The 19,364-nt window shown below is 57.2% G+C and overlaps 1 protein-coding gene across 4 annotated transcripts in view; it reads left to right on the top strand.

Annotated features, from left to right (window-relative positions):
- The first annotated feature begins 6,178 nt into the window (after nt 1–6,178).
- The window catches only part of PPP1R13L (protein phosphatase 1 regulatory subunit 13 like), a 35,406-nt gene continuing 22,220 nt past the window's right edge, over nt 6,179–19,364 (top strand). For all 4 annotated transcript variants that reach the window (XM_030544607.1, XM_030544606.1, XM_030544608.1 and 1 more), the window contains exon 1: nt 6,179–6,266. The gene's annotated coding sequence lies outside the window, so the exon portion shown is untranslated. The remainder of the gene's footprint in view (nt 6,267–19,364) is intronic.

Below are 19,364 nucleotides of genomic sequence, written 5' to 3'. Positions count from 1 at the left end.
TCGGGAGTGAATTTCAGATTATTTATTTAATAAATAGAGATAAAAAGAGCCAACGTGCAAAGATTCCTATCAATAGTCAAGAATTTGAGAAACGGGCAAAATCTGAGCAGATTTTATGCTAATATTTTCTAATTAGGGGAAAATCTCAGGACATATTAAATTAGGAATAGAGAAGCAGAGAGAAAACAGGGCCAAATGTAAGGATATGTGCTATCAATGTCTGAGAACTGGAGAGGAAAGAGGGCAAAAACTAAATATTAGATAACAGCTGAGAAAAACAGCAAGAGCTGATATTAAATAAGTGAGAAATGTGGGGAAATCTGCAAGGACTGTATACGAAAGTTCAATTAATAAATCGAAAGTAAGAATTCCCGCCCACCACCAGTCTACACGGGCAGCAAGGAGCCATTTGGGGAGCTATGTTAAGAGGGCAGGTGAGGGGAAATGGAGCAGGAAAACTCCCCAGCAGTGGGGGAGGGGTGTGCAGGTGACTTAGGGCAGCTGCACAGGGCAATTGAGGGGGACAGCAGCCAGGAATGGGTAACCTGGGGCTGGGAGGTCTCCATTTGCTGCCATTTCTCCTTACTGGACCATCCCAGGCCTTGCTGCTGGCAGAGAACTGGCTCTGCAAGCTGCTCCCACTAGCCCCCTTCCCATCTGGGGAATGACTCAGTTTCCCACCTAACAACGGACAATTTGCAGCAGGTCAAACGGGTGGGAAACTATCCCACATCTCAGGAGATTTTAAATGGACATGGGAGCCTATAAGAGAAAATGGGGTAAAATCTGAGGCGGAGACTAGAGACAGGGTCAGTGATTAGAAAGGGGAGACACCTGCCTGGATTTTACACCCGTCAGTGACAAGAAGGGAGATTTGTAGCCCTGTTGGAGAGCTAGGAGGCCAAATCAAAGGGGGTTTCATTAGCCCCCCTCCCCCTGTCACCAGCCTGACCGCCCCGGGGGCTCCTGGCTGCAGGGATGGTCCAACCCCACATCTCCAGCACATCCCGTCTGACCCCCCCCCCCGGGGAACCCCCGGGCCCCACCCCCTCTGTCCCCACCCGCGCCCGCATTGCCTGCCCGAGCCGGTGCAGCAGCCCCATCGCTCCAGCCCGGGCGCGTCCCCAGGGGCTGCCAGACCTGCAGCGCGCGGTCCCTTTGTGCAGCGCCGCGCCCAGCTCGCGCCGGCACCTGGTGCCTGCGGCTCCGGGCGGGGGCGACAGAGCCCGGGGCCGGGTCCAGCCGGAGTAAGTCCCGCAGGGCGCGGTACAGCAGCTCAGGCCCAGCTGGGGAAGGAGCCGCTGCTCCGCCCCGCTCCCAGCTCCGCCCCGGGAGCTACTACCCACTGTCTCTGATCCTTGTTTTTCCTGCTTCCTCCTCCTGGCCCCCGCTCGCTCCGGCCCCTACCTGGGCTGCAGCTGCCGCACTGCAAACAAGGACACCAGAGAGTTAGCAACATGGCCTTTATAAAATGTCTTGCTGGGAGGGGTAGGGGAGAGAGAATAGGTGTTTTCTCTCTATTTATTTCCTCTCCATTTTCTGTTCCTTTTTCTCTTCCAGGATCATTCCTTCCATTTCAGATTGTCCAGTGACCCCATCCCCACTTAGGAGCAGAAGGATCCCATCAACTCAGGATGCAACTCAGCAGCAAATAAGGGATGTTTCCCATTGCCCAGGAGACCCCAGCCTGGGATTAAAGGCATCTCTGGATTTTTCCTCTCTCCCTTCCTGGAAATCAAGTTCATATATTTACCAACAGTTAAAGAAGCCTCCCCCACACCCTTCCTTTATGTCTGAATTAACCTCTCATTCCTGAGTATCTAGGAATCCATTGTCATTTTAGTTCCCAGGGAGTGGAGTTAATTCAGTTCTCAGCCTGCATCCTTTTCAGCCACATTCCTGAGGGCATTGCACCATCCCGTGGGCATTTCATTTCCCTCCTCAATTTCACGCACAGACACAATTTCCTTTACATGAGCAGCACAATCTTTTTCTATCTCTTCTCTGAGCCAAGGTGTTCAACTCCATCGAAACCTTCTCCCCTGCAACAGAGATGTGTGGTTAAACAGAGGGGACGTGAACACCTTCATCTCTGACCGTGAGATGTTCCCTCTCCTCTTTCTTTCTGTGGCTGGGGTTATTTCTGGGAGTGCCAGGGATGGAATGAAAGGCTGAGTTCCCTCCAGGGGGAGGAAAGAAACGAGCCACCAAGCTCAGGTTCCCAGGGAAAACCTGACCCCTGCTATTGGAATCCCTGAGCTGCAGGAGACATGAGTGAGAAAAGACTTGTCTCAATTGTCAGGATGGGGAATGAACAACTCTCTACAACCATGTCATTAACCACAAACACACTCCAATTATGCGGCAGAGAGAAGGGAAATTGGCAGGGAATGTTGTGATTCAGCCCTGGCCACACTTACACAACTGCACAGCAGTGAGTGTGTTGGGGAAGCTGGTGTGAGCAAACAATTGGAAATGATCATTCAGTGAAATGCCTTTTCGACGAGAACACCGCCGCAGTGCAGTGGCCGTAGTCTTGTACAATACCACAGAGTGTTTTTTCAGTAGCCCAAACCTCTCCCCACCACCCCCACCTATGGCCAGTTGGTGGGGTGACCAGCTGTCTGGTTTTCAGCCAGAACACCCAGTTGAAAAGGGACCCTGGTGGCTCTTGTCAGCACTGCCAACTGGGATGTTAAAAGTCCATTTGGCGGTGCTGCGGCACTGAGGCAGGCTAGCCTCTACTTGTCCTGGCACCGCGTTGCACCCCGGAAGTGGCCAGCAGGTCCAGTTCCTAGGCGTGGGGGTGCGGGGCACACGGGGCTCTGCATGCTGCACCAGCCAATGGGAGATGGGGTGGGGCAGTGCCTGTGGGTGAAAGCAGCCTGCTTTAGCCCCCCTGCTGCGCCACTGACTGGAGCCGCCTGAAGTAAGACCACGCGCCAACCCCCTGTCCCATCCCTGAGCCCCCCCAAGCCGGCAGCACCCTCTTGCACCTCAATGCCCTCATCCGTGGCCCCACCCCAGAGCCCTCGCCCCCCCTGCACTCCAACCCCTTGCCCAGAGCCCCCTCCCACACCCTGAACCCCTCCCCCCACCACACCCAAACCCCTTGGCTCAACCCGCGGCCCCCTCCTGCACTCTGAATCCCTCAGCCCCACCCCGCAGCCTGGAGCCCCCTCCTGCACCCTGAATCCCTCATTTCTGCCCCACCCTGGAGCCTGCACCCCTAGTTGGAGCTCTCGCCCCCTCCCACACCCCAACCCCCTGCCCTAGCCCAATGAAAGTGAGTGAGGGTGGGGGACAGTGAGCCACCAAGGGAGGGGGAATGTAGTCAGTGGGGACAGGGCCTCATGGAAGGGGTGGGGCCTCGTGGTAGGGATAGGGATAGGGTGTCTGGGTTTGTGCAACTAGAAAGTTGGCAACCCTACCAGCTGGGGAAAAGATTACAGGCAGCAGAGACTTTAAAAACAATTAAATAACAATAAACCCATCAGACTAAGTGACCAAGTAGTTACAGCAACAGTTTGCTAATCTTTCCTCATCCTTGTGGGCCACTTTTATTCTCCCCCCATCTTTCATAAACAACCATTTCCCTCCTTCAGTTCAGGGTCAGTCCCATATTCATCGCTTCCATACACACAACAATTCATACACACATGGTGCAAGAAAATGCTTATCAAGGAATCAGAGGCACCTGCTGGATCCCTGCCCCGCTGCTTTACAGAATCCGGTGGAGGTTGGCCGGGAGTCAAAGGCTGGATCATTTAAACTACAGTGGCAGGCACTAATAGTAAAGCTGCTGAAAGCAAAGGAGTTAAAAGTTGGTGGGTCAATGTCCCAGCCTTGTTATAACTCCAGAACCTGATCAGATTGAACTGCAGCTATTTTGTGCGTCCAGCCATTGTGAGCTGAAAACCAAACCCCACATAGCTAGGAATGATTGTTAGGACTCTGAGAGGCAGCAAGGCCAAGCAGCTGCATGATCACAGTTTTGCTAATCAGAACAGAAAGATGGGATAGAAAAGTTAACAGACCATGAGAATGGACGGGAGTAAGTGGATAGCGACCTTGCTGTTAAGAGCCCCTGACAGACACATTTTATTGTTGTTATGACTAGTAATATTAGAAATGCTTTGGTGATCAGAGACAATGAGCAATTTGTTGAAGTTAGAATTGCTGACGAGTAGTGGTTACTGTGGAATATGTGTTTTGTAAGTGTTAGCTACAAAAGATGAAGTAAATTAAACACTTCGGGAGCTTTTCTTTGGGCAAGGAGAGGACATCTAAACTCTCCATCAGCTAGACAGAAGGAAGCCCCCCCCCCAGTAGCCCAGCTAGGGATCACGCCAAACCATCTCAGACTTTGAGGAACTATGTCTGAGATGCTCTGAACCTGGGGGGTGGGGGGGGGGGGTGTACACACGCTTGAGAGCTAATAAAAGTACTTTTAGGTGAAAGCACTCTGGTTTGTATCAATCATTCACCAGATGGCAAGAGCTGTGTCCCCACTGGTTTATTCCTGGCACCACCTGGAGAGAAACAGTTCAATTATCCCTGCTTTGGGTTCTAAAACTCTGGGTAACATTGTCACAGGCCACCCAGTCACTCTGTGAAAGATATCAAATGGCCTCGTTACTCTATGAAAGGTACAAATGGCCCCTTCTGATTCAAAGAACTTGGGAGTGGCTGTTTAGTTCAGGGCCGGCTCCAGTGTTTTTGCCGCCCCAAGAGGGCGGAAAAAAAAGCCGCAATTGGGGGCAGCTCTAACGCTGCCACTTCATTCTTCGGGGGCAATTCGGTGGCAGGTCCTTCCTTCTGAGAGGGACTGAGGGACCCGCTGCCGAATTGCTGCCAAAGAGCCGGTCCGTTTGGCTGCCCCAAGCACTGCTTGCTGCGCTAGTGCCTGGAGCCGGCCCTGGTTTAGTTCACTCACCAAGGTTTGATTCCTGTTTTGTGCATTGTGTTTGAGAATGAAAATCATAAACTCCCCCTTGGCATCAGGAATCCATCCGCACACGTTATTGCCCCTGCCCCAATGCAGACAGACTAACAGAGAAACACTGTTGATTCAAGGGTAAGACTCCCCAGTGCTTGGCCAAGCAGGCAATCTCCTCTATTGAAACATTGTCACTTGTTAAACTTTTTGCTAAGTGGTTACAATGCTGCTATTTTAAGTGTGAGGTTGTGAGTTGAAAATTGCTAGACCCTTAGACCAGCTGTAGCTCAGAGGGTTGGAGCAGTGGCCTTGGACTGCATGGGTCACTGTCTCTAATCTTGCCGGGCCCTAGGTAGCTGTCTCAGATTTGGAATCTCCTCACTGCTGGCTTGTCACTCATTCCTTGATAGCTCATCTCTCCTCAGCATTAACCTCCCTCTACCAAAGGGACCTGGGCAGGGGCTCCATAGCTCAGGGGGCTAGAGCAGTGGTCTTGGATTATAGATGTTCTGCAGACAGAACAGTCGCCTGGGCTCCAGCATGCTAGGTCCTGCACAAACCAGAGCGGAGCTGGTCCCTGCCCCTGGGAACCTCCTGCACAGACCAGTCACCCAGACCCCGGCTGTGCTAGGTGCTGCACAGACCAGAGCAGAGCCAGTCCCTGCCCCTGGGAACCCCCCTGTACAGACAAGTCACCCAGACCCCTGCTGTGCTAGGTGCTGCACAAACCAGAGCCTATCCTTGCCCCTGGGAACTCCCCGTACAGACCAGTCACCTGGAACCCTGAGTGCTAGGTGCTGCACAAACCAGAGCAGAGCCTGTCCCTGCCCCTGGGAACTCCCCGTACAGACCAGTCACCTGGAACCCTGAGTGCTAGGTGTTGCACAAACCAGAGCAAAGACGGTCCCTGCCCCTGGGAACTCCCTGGACAGATCAGTCACCCAGACCCCTGCTATGCTAGGTGCTGCATAAGCCAGAGCCTGTCCCTGCCCCTGGGAACTCCCCGTACAGACCAGTCACTCGGAGCCCCGAGCGAGCGCTGGGTGCTGCACAAACCAGAGCAGAGCCGGTCCTTGTCCCCAGATCTCACCCTGTTCTGGATGAGACGCAGGACAGAGGCCGCCCCGCCGTGGCCACTAGAGCCTCGGGGCTCCGGAACCGCTGTCCCAGCTGGATCCGTGGGAGAACTACAGCTCCCAGCGTGCACCGGGGCGCGCCTGTTCCCTGTCCCACCTGTGCAGCTGCCCGAACCTGCTCGCAGTGCAGCGCGGCGCGGCGCGGCGCGGCCGGAGGGAGCTCGGAGCGCGTAGGCAGCGCCCGGCGCCAGGTCAGTGCCAGCCCCGCGCGCTCCGGACCGGCCGGGGGGTCGCGCAGCCCCAGCACCTGCGCCCGCTGTGCGGGGGGACTGGCCCGTCCCAGGGGCGCTGCCGCGGGGGCGGGCTGGGGTCTGTCGCCTGCCCGGGGCACCCAGCGGCTGGGGGCGGGGGGAGAGCGCCCGGCGCGCCTGGAGCGGACCCGGCTGCAGGGAGGGGGCTCCCGCCCGGCCGGCGTGGTATGGTGGGAAATGCTCCAGCTGCGGGGCGGGAAAGGGGCGCTCCCCCTTCCCGGGGTACGATTCGGGGGGCTTGCTGGGGGGCGCTGAGACCCTCCTAGCGCGGGCTGCGCCGGCCGCCCTGACACGTGTCTGAGCTTGTTCGGGGCACGGGATGTGGGACCGGTCGGGCTGGGCTTTGCTGCAGAGGGAGAGAGCTGGACACAGAGCTGGTGGGAGGAGTGTGGCTGGGGGGATCTGGTCATTGGTGTTACCCAGGCTGGCCTTGTGCTTCCCTCTGGCGCTGCTGTCTCTTGGCCAGGGTTAAGCCATCCCCGGGGTCAGCCGGCTGCAGCACGACGCCAGGCCCGGTGCTCCGGTCTGTAGGGGGATACAGCATGGTGCTGATCTGGTCTGGCTCAGGGTTTGCTCCTTGCTGGCATTTGGCGTTGGACTGTTGAGAGACCCTGCACACTGGGACCCTAACCCTTGCTCCAACCATGCCCAGGCAGGCCCCAGAGGAGCTGGGGAGGGGTGCTGCCAGCCCCAGGAAATGCCTTGGCTTTGTCTCGGTAGGTCCAGCCTCCGTGGACACAGACCGGCCATGCATCCTCTGGTTGGGACTCCGCTGAGCTTCCCAGTCCCACTTCCCCTGCATTGTGGATGGGGATGTGAAACAGCACCAGCCTCGGGACAGATTCTGGCCTCGTTCATCCCAGTGTAACTTAACTCCCCATTTACCCAGGGGACCAGGCCCGGAGCAGCCTCAGAGACCCCCTGGGCTTGTGCAGGCTCCAGCCCAGCCTGCACATGAGTCACTGGGATTCGCCTCCAGTCTGGAGTGAGCAGCCTGAGATAAGTCCACATACCAGCCAACCATAAAAGGCTCCTAGTGGCTGGCTGCATTCTGGCCTCTCACATTCTTATCATTAGCTGATACCGGCTTGTCAGTGTCCCATGCCAGGGGCTCTGGGAGCTGCTGTGCGGCATGCCGGCAGACTGCCTGCAGAGAATGGCATTTGCTATCAGCCCCGAAAGGCACTGCTGGGCTGGTGGAAATTTAACAGCATCCCTGGGCTGGCTGCGGTTGGGCCTTCCTACCACCCCGGCCCTTGGTTCAGACTCCTGCAACCTGGGTGGTATGTGATGCTCCTGGCTCTATGGTTCGTTCCCTGGGTGTCCTTGCTCTGCCAGGCTGTGGGAGCTTGGTGGGCCCATGCTCTGCCCACCGTGCAGCATGGGGGCAGGCAATTGCCCATTTGAATGACTGGGCTGAATCTGCTGAGAAAGAGCTGGAGATAGCCATGTGGAGAGGTGTGAGCAACTCTTGCAGAGTGTTGACTCTGGACCCTAATGCTGATGGATGGTCATTAGCTCTCTGGCTGCTGATCATGTTAGCAGAAGCTTGGGCAATGTGTTATCCAGCGCTGTGCCCAGTGGCAGGTTTGGAATGTGAAAACAAATGTATTTCTGTGAGCAGGCAAGCAGATGGGCACCCTCTATGTAATGGGTCGTTCTCTGTGCTCTCGGCTTCCCCAGGAACCTCCCAGTGCAGTCCTGGCTGCTGCTGGTTCCACAGCACTAGGAAACATTGCTTGGTGCCTAGATATAGTGGTGATGAGTGCATTGGGATGGAGTGAAGAGGGGCTGAATATGTGGTGTCCTGTGCCAGGATAGGTGGTGCTATGCAATATGTTTTTGTGGTGTTGCTCCCTCCAGCTGAGTGGCCCTGACACATCTGGCTCCCCTGGCAGGTCCTTTGCCAAAGGACCGGGGGTGGGTGAGGAAGGCACATTTGGCTTTCACTTGCGGAAGGTACAGGTTCTTCCAGGCCTTGGAGCACGGAGGCGGGAGATCAGAGCTGGGTGGGGGGCTGCAGTGCCAGGCAGGGAAAGGCCTCCAGCCAAGAAGACTTGGTGCCCTGTGGGGCATGTACCCCTGTGCAGAGTGGGCGTGAAGTGCTCCAGATCAGGGCTCTCAGTGGGGGAGAATCAGGCCAAGAGCCCATGTGGGATAGGAGAGGATATGGGGAGACTGAGCAGCATCAAAAAGTAGCCAGAGCAGCGGGGATAGATATCCCAGCAGGGAGAGGCACACCCCTTATCAGCACTGTGGGGATGGTCTGTGGCCTGTCCCCTCAGAGCTCCTCCCTGCCAGAATGGTAGGGGGCATCTCTCCCCTTGTTCCATAGAGGGCGGCAAGGGAGACTGGCTCCCACTCGCCTCCGGGGTGACCAGATGTTAAGGGGAAAATATCAGGACCGTCGCAGGGGGGGCGTTTTTTGTTGTTTTGTTTTTACACTCACCCGTCCAGGAGTTCGGCGGCAATTCGGCGGAGAGCCCTTCAGTTGTGGACGGTCTTCGGCGGTATTTCGGCAGAGGGTAATAAACCTTGCCGCCAAAGACGGAAGCGCCTGCTGCCGAAATACTGCCGAAGTCCGTCCGCAACTGAAGGACTCTCTGCTGAAGACCAAGAAACAAAATATTGGGTCAGATAGTGTCCCGACCATACTCTGGTTGGGACATGAGACAAACTCCTCAAAGTTGGGACGGTCCCAATTTTATCGGGACGTCGGGTCACCCTACTCGCCTCCCCCGCCCCGTGTCTGACTTCGTGCCCCAATGCTGTTTCTCGGCTCCACTTGGGTGGGGTTGGATTGCATTTGCCTTTCTGAGGTGCTGCTGGGAGGTTTGAGCACAGACTGGCCCTGAATCCAGAGCCCCCGGCTCGTGGTGCAAAGCTGCTGGGGTGGGGGGCTGGGATTGCAGGGACCGGGAAACCTGCTGCTGGGATGCACTAGGCTGTGCTCATTGTTCACAGTGGGCCTCTGTTCCCAGATTTACCGGGTAAATATCGGCAAGGAGCTCATGCTGCAGAAACTGGCTTGTCTCCACTCCTCAAGGGGCCCTGCCAACCAGGCTGGGATTGAGCAGCCAGCCCGAGCCCAGCTGCTGCCAAACCCCTCTCTGGGTTAAGTGAAGTGGCTGCTGGCTAATTGCTCCTCCTGCTCAGAGGCCTGGGAGCAGGGACATCACACAGAGAGTGTGGGCAGACCAGCTAGATAGCAGCACAGGGCAGGCACTGGCAGCCGAACCCCTGAGGCTGCTAATTTTGCACATTTCGTGGGGCCCAGTTCGTTGGGGGAATGGTTCATCAGTGACCCTTTGCAGAGCCACTGCTGCCAGGGAAAAGTGAGGGCCAAAACCTGCATGTTAAACACCCAGTTTGCGCTGGTGCCAATTACTTCAGATGGTGCTGGGCACAGTAAATTGGGCACTGTGCTTCAGGAAGTGGCACTTGGGGCTTAGCTGGGGGCGCTCTCCCCTTGTAGGCAGTGCCAACCCCAATGCCCCAGTACAGTGCTAATGAGCATTGTGCTGCAGGCAGCCGGGCGGGGGCTCAGCAGGGGGTGCTGTCTTCTTGCCGTCAGTGCTGACTCCAGTGTGGTGTCGGGCGTCGCTATGCTCATAGAGATGCCATCTTTCAAAAGAGATGCTGGTTGCTAAAGATCCCAGGGACTTTTTGCAAGAGGGCAGCGCGTTAGTCACAGAGAGGGACCACGTTCCCACTGGCTGTTTGGCTAGTTCCCCTGACGTCCCTGCTCTGCTAGGCTGTGGGGGCTTCGTCAGCCCGTGCTCCGCCTACCGTGCCGTGCAGCATGGATGACGGGTTGTGGTGCCCATTGTGTATCTCTCGAGGCCCCGGTAGTTTGCTGTGGGAACCTTCCTCACTTCCTGTCCCAAACTGCACTCAAGTGTTGCTTGTGTGGCTGTTTAACAAACTGCCCTGTTCCATCTGGCTGCACCTCAGCAGTGAGTGAAATGATTCCTGTGTGCACCCCCTGGGCCTGGTTCTCCAGGGCCGTGTCCTCTGGCTGCCATTTACACCTGGCCTCATGCTCCCCACTGTGGGTGCCGGGCAGGGGCAGGGCAGGTCCAAGGTGTGAGTGCAGCTCTTGGTGTTTGTGTCAGGCAGGGGAGTGAGGCGCCTGGGCTGGGCAGCAGGATGTGCTTTATGAGAGTCACTCCCAGACGCCGGGCACTGCCGCAGAGCCTGCCCTGCTATTAAGGGCTTTGGTGCATTGGCTCAGCCTGACTGGAAGTGGCTGTTTGATCTTCTGGCCGGCTCCCAGCACTGACTGCAGCTAGATGGTGCTTGTACAGATGCAGAGCCACGCCTGCCTGGCAGCACGAGTACACGCCATTCGCATGAGGCAATCACTGTTCCTTCTCTCTCCACCTCCTGCTGGGGGGTCTCCTTCCTGTTTGCCTGCTCCCCCCAGCTCTGTGGTGGCGCCGGCGAGGACCTCCTCCGTGCAGAATGGCAGCTCCTGCCTCTGCATAGCTTCCTTGGCAGACCCTGAGCTCTGTCAGCTTTGTTCTGCACCAGGCATGCTCCCATGGCAAAGTGCCTGGAGGGTACCAACAGCCCCACCCCAAACAGAGAGCGTCTGCTTTGATCTGGCCCCTGTGCAGGGGCCTTGCTGGCTCAGGGGACAGGGAATGGGGCATGGGGCCTTTCCCCTCTAGAGGGCGATAGCACCAGTCTGGCCTCTGGGCAATGGGATGGGCTGGTTTCGGGGGCCAGGGAATGGGACACGATGGGCTGGCTCAAGGGGCAGGGAATGGGACTTGAGTCCTTTCCGCTCTAGGGTACCAGCCCGTGTTGCTTGCGAGTGATTGCACCGTCTCCCCTCTCTGCTGCTCCGTGGCTGAGGTGAAGGGGGTTTGATGAGGCCCAGCCCTTAGGGTAGGGTCCCATCGCCAACCTTGCTGTGGCCAGTGGCACTAACTGACCCCTTCCATACAACCTCAGCAGAGAGGCTCGGGGCTGAATGGACCATGGTCAGCCAGGCCCACTTGATCCCTAGGGAATGGGGATCCCGGCTGGGCTGGAGCCTTGTGTCTGGGGCTCGGAGTGCAGTTCCTGCGGGACAGGACCAGTCCGGCGTCTGGCTTTTGAGCTGGCATTATCCGCTGGCTCCGGAAAGGGTCTTAGCCCCAGGTCCCATGCGGGGGGGAGCTCTGGGTGTGGAGACAGGTACCATCAAGCCTAGCCAGCCCTCCTGGACCCGGGGCAGGACTCGGTAGCATAGTTACACCCAGGGAATGGCATTCACCCTCTTCTCATCTGGGGAACATGGACCCAAGCGTGGGTTGATTTGTCCACTTCTGTTCTTACACTACCCCACTGGCAGCGCTGACCCCAGGGCTCCAGCCTGCCCTGGGGAGCTGGGGCCACTGTCTGCAGAGCTCTGTGTCCTTGGGGGCTCTAGTTGGCCCCTTGGCTTCCCCCACCCCCCCTTGGTGCTGGCTTATCCCAGAACTGCCCTCGTTGCCTTGGGCGCAGACACACTGGGGTCTCCCCCGCCCCGCTGCTGACAGTGGAGGGGTATATCTGTTTGCGGTTCCAGCAGCCGTTCTTCTGCCCCGGGGTCCAGTCCCTGCTCTGCTGCAGGCTGCCTGTGGGATGAGTCACTCAGCCTCCCTGGGCCTCGAGTCCCAGCCGTACTGTGGGGAGACTGCTGGGGCTGCCAGGCGCCCAGGTACTGCGCTGGTGGGGACTGGAGGTGAGGGGTGTGGGTAACTCATGGTAGTCACCCTGTGGTTGTAGTATCCAGGAGCAGGGGTCCTGTGCAGTGCCCCCCAGTGACTCCAGCGCAAGCGAGGCTGGCGCCGATCCTGGACATTGTGGCACTGTGGACGTGCAGCTCCTGGCAGTGTCTGTGGCAAGTCAGCACCAAATAGGCATTTTCCCTAATTCCTATAGGATTCTGACTCCGGGAGTGGCGGGGTCTCGCTGCGCCCCGTGTACTTGAGCAGGACAGTGCTTACCCGGCCCCACGCTCACTGGCTAGATTCCCCTTAACTCCCATCATGCCCCAGAGCAGGGTGTTCCCTGCCTATCTGCACTGTGGCATCACCATGGGTGTGGGCAGCATGGCCAATGCTAAGCAGAGCCTGGAGGTCGCTATGCTGGTGCGATGCCGTCTCTGGGGAGCTCTAGGCTGGGCATCCTAATGGCCATGCCTGCCAGTGTATGTGCACCCGTTCTGCTGAGCTTTGGAGGGGACGTGTCTCTGGCTCTGTCGCCATTGCATGGCCCAGAGCTGAGCTCTCAAAGAAGCCAAGAGGACAGGGGTGCCTATGGAATTCAGTGGGGCTAGGGTGCCCCAAACTCCCCAGGCTCAAGAGTGAGATGCTCCTGCCCTGGCGTGTTGAGGGGCTGCTGAGCCAGCGGGGGGCACTGGCGTGGAACCCCATAGTCAGGGAGACTTGGGCCAGCTGGAATTTAAACACATTTTGTTTAGGAAGCAAAGTCCTTGGGATGAGTTCCCCTCCCCCAGCTTGGCACATCACATCCTCCCCAACTCATCCCTCCCAGCACCTTCCTGGTGCTTCATAGCCCCCTCTTCCCCCCCAAGTTTATTTCTGTGGCCTTCAGGGGCACTCACTGAACCTTGGCTGTGTCAGCACCAGCATTTCTTGCAGTGCCCACCCTAAAGGCCCCTTGGGCTGGGGGTTGCTGACTCCTGTTCCAGGTGTGTGAGGTGGCTGCTGTCCCTGAGTAACTGGGTTCCTCTGCGGCTCAGCCGTGCCCAGGTTCACATCCTCCCCTGACTAGGAGGCTCTGAACTGCACTCTGCCCCAGAGACCCCGGGCACCTAAGAAGAGGGAGTGGCTCAGGGTCGTGTCCTGTGGGAGGGACTTGGGCTCCCAGAGTGATGTGCACTTTAATACAGCTAAAGGCAAGGCTCTGTGTCTAGGAACCAAGGACAGTGCTCACGCTGGTGGGACGAGGAGCAGAGACTGAAAGGGACTTGGGGTTACAGTGGACATCAGCTGAGCCACCACTGGGGCAGTGTGGCTAAGAGGGCGAATGTGATCCCTGGGTGCGTGAACAAGGGATGCCGAGCAGGAGCAGGAAGGAGGATCACCTGGATATATGACACTAATGAGACCCTCACGGACCCTGTGCCCAGTTCAGGGGTCGTCAGAAAGGGGACCGATGAACTGGAAGGAGCTCAGAAAAGAGCCATGAGAGCCGTACAAGGGCTGGAAACCTGCATTAGAATTTCTTCAGTCTCTCTCCCTGCCCCAGAGAAGGGCCGAGGCGACTGAATCTGTCTGCAACACCCTGGGCAGGAGGGTTCTGGGAGCAGAGGGCTCTGCAGCCCAGCAGACAAAGGCAGAGCACGGTCAGTGGCTGGAAGCTGAGATAGATCCAGAGCAACCAGAGGGTGTAGCCGTGAGGGGTGTTAACCAGCCACGGGAAGGCCCCCAATCTACTGGAGGGTTTAACTCCAAACTGGCTGTATCTCCTTGAACGCTTTGCTCCCGCTCCACCAGCCTGGATGGGCTGGGAGGCAAGGCCCTGAGGAACCACTGTGACCGTCCAGTCTGACTTGTAAGACACAAGCCAGGGGATGTCAGGGGGTTAAATGGATGCAGAGGATCTAGGAATAATCAGAGGGATTGCACGTGGGACACATGAGGGCTAAGCAGGGAGAAGGACAAAGCCCTGACTGAGATAATTTAGTTGGGGATTGGTCCTGCTTTGAGCAGGGGTTGGACTAGATGACCTCCTGAGGTCCCTTCCAACCCTGATCTTCTATGATTAGAGAAGGTCTGTGTGGAGCCCTGGGTCCCTCTGGAATGGGGTGTTGGGGGAGTGTCAGCTTGGGTCACGTCTGGCTGCCATCAGGTCACAAGGTCAGATTTGCAAAACCTTTCCTGTGCTGCAGCTGTGACACTGCTGGGGGGGGGCGGGGGGCTGGACCCAGAGCTCCAGCCACCTGAGGCCCTGGTCACGGGGCCCCATCCCACCCTGGGGGGCATCTGCTGATGGGTAGCCCTCCATGCAGGGCAGTCTGTGCTCAGAGGCCCCCACCTGCCAGAATCTGGGGCTGTGAGGCCAGTGCCACTTTGCTTCTGGGTTGAGCCAGGGAAGGGGTGTAGTACAGTGAGAGGGACCCAGCCCCAGACTCCCAGGCCCTGCAGGGGAGGAGCACACTGACCCCCACAGACTCCCTGCCGAGCTGGCAGTAGCGGGTGGCATCCTGGGTCCAGGGCAGTTTGGTCCATGATGGTGTCTCCTGATGGTGACATTCAGGGCTGGGGCCCTGCCCCTGGACCAGCGAGGGCTAGTTTGCTGGGAGGTGTTGGGCAGGTCTGTCTGCCTGGTGCATCCTGCGGGCTGGGTGGCTCCAGCTGCGCGTTACCTGGCTCTCTGGAATTGGGTGTGGCTGGCTAGGGAGCAGGTTTCCCTAGTGGGCGGTGGAAGAGTGAGTGTCTGGGACATGAACAGCGCTGCGTGTTACTCACCCACCCGCCAGCGCCGCCTGGGAGACAGGGCCATGCAGGGACCTGCGTGCCAGCCACGCAAGGATGTATGGGATGTTCTGCCGGCTGGAGGGCACCAAAGCCACCGGTGCTGCAGCTGGCTCGGAGTTGGGCTGGCCTGAGGGATGGAGAGAGGTGGCACCTGGCTAGCGCCAGCTCGCTACCCTGGGGACGGTTACAGCCCACTGCCGGCTCACCCCTGGACTCGCCGCTCCCTCAAGGCAGGTGTGGGAAGCCAGGGGTTCAGTGCTGGGTGCAGAGCTGTGCTGGAGACGGTACTACAGCACCTCCTGTCAAAGTCCTCCTCCTTCACCCCTTTCCCTCCTCTATGCGGCCCCAACGGGTCAGCGCCAGGACTAGGCCCCAGAAGAGCCCTCCCAAGGCCCAGCCATGGGCAGCATATGAGGAGAAGCTCACAGGGTGTCTGGCAGGAGACACACCCCACCCCCTTCACAGGCAGGCAGGTAGCTCCTGCCATCCCTCCCTGGAAAAGCCCTTTTGACCTGGCAGATCCAGTCAGATCCGTCAGAGAGTTAGGAGAAGCTGGGGACAGGGCAGGTCCATGGCTGCCAGTGGAAAGCTGAACCCTGTGCTGAGGGTCCTGGCTCCCTGATCCTCAGTGTCTGCTGCCAGCACCAAGGTAGCCAACTGCATGGCCAGGCCCATCTTCCATTCAGTTTGCATTTGCTCTGGGGAAAGTGACAACGTCGGGGCCGTTTGCCCTAGTTCTGCAGAGGCTGGTGGCTGGAACCAGCCCTTCACCTGGGCCAGGAGGCTTGGACAGCTGCACACTCCCAAAAGCCGTCTCTTGGGTGCCCACTGGTGTGCTTGCACCTGTTGGGTTTGGTACCCATAACTGCCTGGGACTCTCGGCCGTGTGTGCCCACTGCTCCACTCGTTAGGCCGGGGGTGAGCAGGAGTTCTGAGTGGACAGATCCCACGTGCAGCTCTCTCGGGAGCTATGGAGACAGCAGGGGTTGGAAGGAGGATTCCTGGTTTCTGTCCATGGCTCTGGGAGGAGAGTGGGGTTTAGTGGAAAAAAGCAAGGGGCTGGGAGCCAGGACTCCTGGGTTCTGTTCCCAGCTCTGGGAGAGGGGATGGGGTCTAGTGGTCAGAGCGGAGAGGGGGCTGGGAGCCAGGACTCCTGGGTTCTGTTCAGAGCTGTGGGAGGGGGCTCCCCTCCATTTTCCCAGCCAGCTCCAGAGTGAAACTCCCTCCAGCCATCTCACTCAGCCTCTCCCCCGCCCCCTCCCCCAGCCTTTGTCCAGTTTCCCAAGCAGAGGTGTCACCTGGCCTCCACCCCCCTCCTGGGTTCTCATGTTACATGCTCAGGTATCCCCCTCAAGGCAAGTCGTCCATCCTCAATGCAGACAGTCCCAGCTAAACTCCCCCGCAACCTTCCCAGGCTAACACTCCTTACACAGCACTAGGCAGTTAGGAAGTTTTTCCTGAAAATCTGCTGTACTGTAGTTTGAACCTACTGCCCCTTGTCCTACCCTCGGTGGCAAGAGAGAACAACTTATCTCCATCTTTCTTATGGCAGCCTTTTCAAGTATTTGAAAACCACTATCATGTCCCCCCTTAATCTCCTCTTTTCCAGACTAAACATACGCCGTTCCTTCAGCCTTTGCTCATATGGCTTGCGTTTCATCCCTCTGATCATCTTTGTCACTCCACTCTGGAGACTTTCCAGTTTCTCCACACTCTTTCTATACATTGGTGACCAAAACTGGACACAGTATTCCGCTGAGGCCTAGCCAATGCCAAGTAGAGCGGTACTGTCACCTCCTGTGACTTGCAGGCTATGCTTCTGCTGATACAATCTAAAATTGCATTTGCTTTTTTGCAACAGCATCACATTGTTGACTCAGGTTGAGGATGGGATCAACCACAACTCCCAGATCCTTCTCAGCCAAGCAAGTTATCTCCTATTCTGTATTTGTTCCCGCCTCCCCAAGTGTAGCACCTCACAGTTAGGCCATGTCTACATCTAAAATTTTGCAGCGCTGGTTGTTACAGCTGTATTAATACAGCTGTATAGGGCCAGCGCTGCAGAGTGGCCACACTTACAGCAACCAGCGCTGCAAGTGGTGTTAGATGTGGCCACACTGCAGCGCTGTTGGGCGGCTTCAGGGGGGGTTCCGGGAACGCGAGAGCAAACTGGGGAAGGAGACCAGCTTCGCCGCGGTTTGCTCTCGCGTTCCCGGAGCCACCCTGCAAACCGCAGGGAAGGAGACCTGCTTGCTCGGGGTTCCGGGAACGAGAGAGCAAGCCGGGGAAGGAGACCAGCTTCGCCGCGGTTTGCTCTCGCGTTCCCGGAGCCACCCTGCAAACCGCAGGGAAGGAGACCTGCTTGCTCGGCGGTTCGGGGAACAAGAGCGCAAACCGGGAAAGGAGACCAGCTTCGCCGCGGTTTGCTCTCGCGTTCCCGGAGCCACCCAGCAAACCGCAGGGAAGGAGACCTGCTTGCACAGGGGTTCGGGGAACGCGAGAGCAAACCGGGGAAGGAGACCAGCTTCGCCGCGGTTTGCTCTCGCGTTCCCGGAGCCACCCTGCAAACCGCACGGAAGGAGACCTGCTTGCTCGGGGTTCCGGGAACGAGAGAGCAAGCCGGGGAAGGAGACCAGCTTCACCGCGGTTTGCTCTCTCGTTCCCGGAACCCCGAGCAAGCAGGTCTCCTTCCCTGCGGTTTGCAGGGTGGCTCCGGGAACGCGAGAGCAAACTGCGGCGAAGCTGGTCTCCTTTCCCGGTTTGCTCTCTCGTTCCCGGAACCGCCGAGCAAGCGGTTCTCCTTCCCTGCGGTTTGCAGGGTGGATCCGGGAACGAGAGAGCAAACCGCGGCGAAGCTGGTCTCCTTTCCCGGTTTGCTCTCTCGTTCCCCGAACCGCCGAGCAAGCGGTTCTCCTTCCCTGCGGTTTGCAGGGTGGCTCCGGGAACGCGAGAGCAAACCGCGGCAAAGCTGGTCTCCTTTCCCGGTTTGCTCTCGCGTTCCCGGAGCCACCCTGCAAACCGCAGGGAAGGAGAACCGCTTGCTCGGCGGTTCGGGGAACGAGAGAGCAAACCGGGAAAGGAGACCAGCTTCCCCGCGGTTTGCTCTCGCGTTCCCGGAGCCACCCTGCAAACCGCAGGGAAGGAGACCTGCTTGCTCGGGGTTCCGGGAACGAGAGAGCAAACCGGGAAAGGAGACCAGCTTGATTACCAGAGGCTTCCTCCTTCCACGGAGGTCAAGAAAAGCGCTGGTAACTGTCCACATTGGATTACCAGCGCTGGATCACCAGCGCTGGATCCTCTACACCCGAGACAAAACGGGAGTACGGCCAGCGCTGCAAACAGGGAGTTGCAGCGCTGGTGGTGCCCTGCAGATGTGTACACCTTCAAAGTTGCAGCGCTGTAACTCCCTCACCAGCGCTGCAACTTTCTGATGTAGACAAGCCCTTAGTCTATAAGGTGCCACAGGACTCTTTGCTGCTTTCACACCTCACAGTTGTCTTTGTTGAATTTCATTTTGTCGTCTATACCCCAATTCTCCAATTTATCAAGATCCTTTTGGATTCTAGCTCTATCCTCCAAAGTGTTGGCAACTTCCCATCCCCAGCTTTGTGTCATCTGCAGGTTTGACCAGTGTGCTCTCTATACCTACATCCAGGTCATTAATAAACATGTTAAACAACATCAGACCCAGAAGAGATCCCTGTGGAACCCCACTGGAGACCTCCCTCCAATCTGACATCGTTCCATTTATAGTTACTCTTTGTTTGTGGTGGTTTAACCAGTTATGTATCACTCAGTGGTTCCCCATAGCCCACGTTTCTCCAGCTTACTTATGAGACTGTCATGTGGGACTGTGTCAAAAGCCTGGCCAAAGTCCAGGTTATGATGTCCACTGCTTTCCCCCCCATCCACCAAACCAGCTACCCTGGCAAAGAAGGAAATCAAGCTGGTTTGACATGATTTGTTCTTAGTAAATCCAGGCTGGTTGCTAGTCATCATCCCTTTAGCCTCCGGGTATTTGCAAATGGGATGTTTTATACATTTCTCTAGTAGATCCCAAGTATCAAGGTCAGGCTGAGTGCTCTGTAGTTCTCCAGCTCCTCCTTTCCCCCACTTTTAAAGATGGGCACCACGTTGGCCCTTCTCCTGTCTTCTGGGACCTCTCCTGTCATCCCTGAGTTTGTAAATATTATAACCAGTGGCTCTGAGATTTTGTCAGCTAATTCCTTCAGCATCTTGGGGTGAACAGAATCATAGAATATCAGGGTTGGAAGGGATCTCAAGAGGTCATCTAGTCCAGCCCCCTGCTCAAAGCACGACCAATTCCCAATTAAATCGTCCCAGCCAGGGCTTTGTCAAGCCTGACCTTAAAAACCTCTAAGGAAGGAGATTCCAGCACCTCCCTAGGTAACCCATTCCAGTGTTTTACCACCCTCCTAGTGAAAAAGTTTTTCCTAATATCCAACCTAAACCTCCCTCACTGCAACTTGAGACCATTACTCCTTGTTCTGTCATCAGGTACCACTGAGAACAGTCTAGATCCATCCTCTTTGGAACTCCC

This window comes from Gopherus evgoodei, unplaced genomic scaffold (assembly GCF_007399415.2).
Source record: "Gopherus evgoodei ecotype Sinaloan lineage unplaced genomic scaffold, rGopEvg1_v1.p scaffold_34_arrow_ctg1, whole genome shotgun sequence".
Classification (NCBI taxonomy): Eukaryota; Metazoa; Chordata; order Testudines; family Testudinidae; genus Gopherus; species Gopherus evgoodei.
The sequence above is the reverse complement of the archived record's forward strand: the minus strand, read 5'-3'. Positions and strand labels throughout refer to the sequence as shown.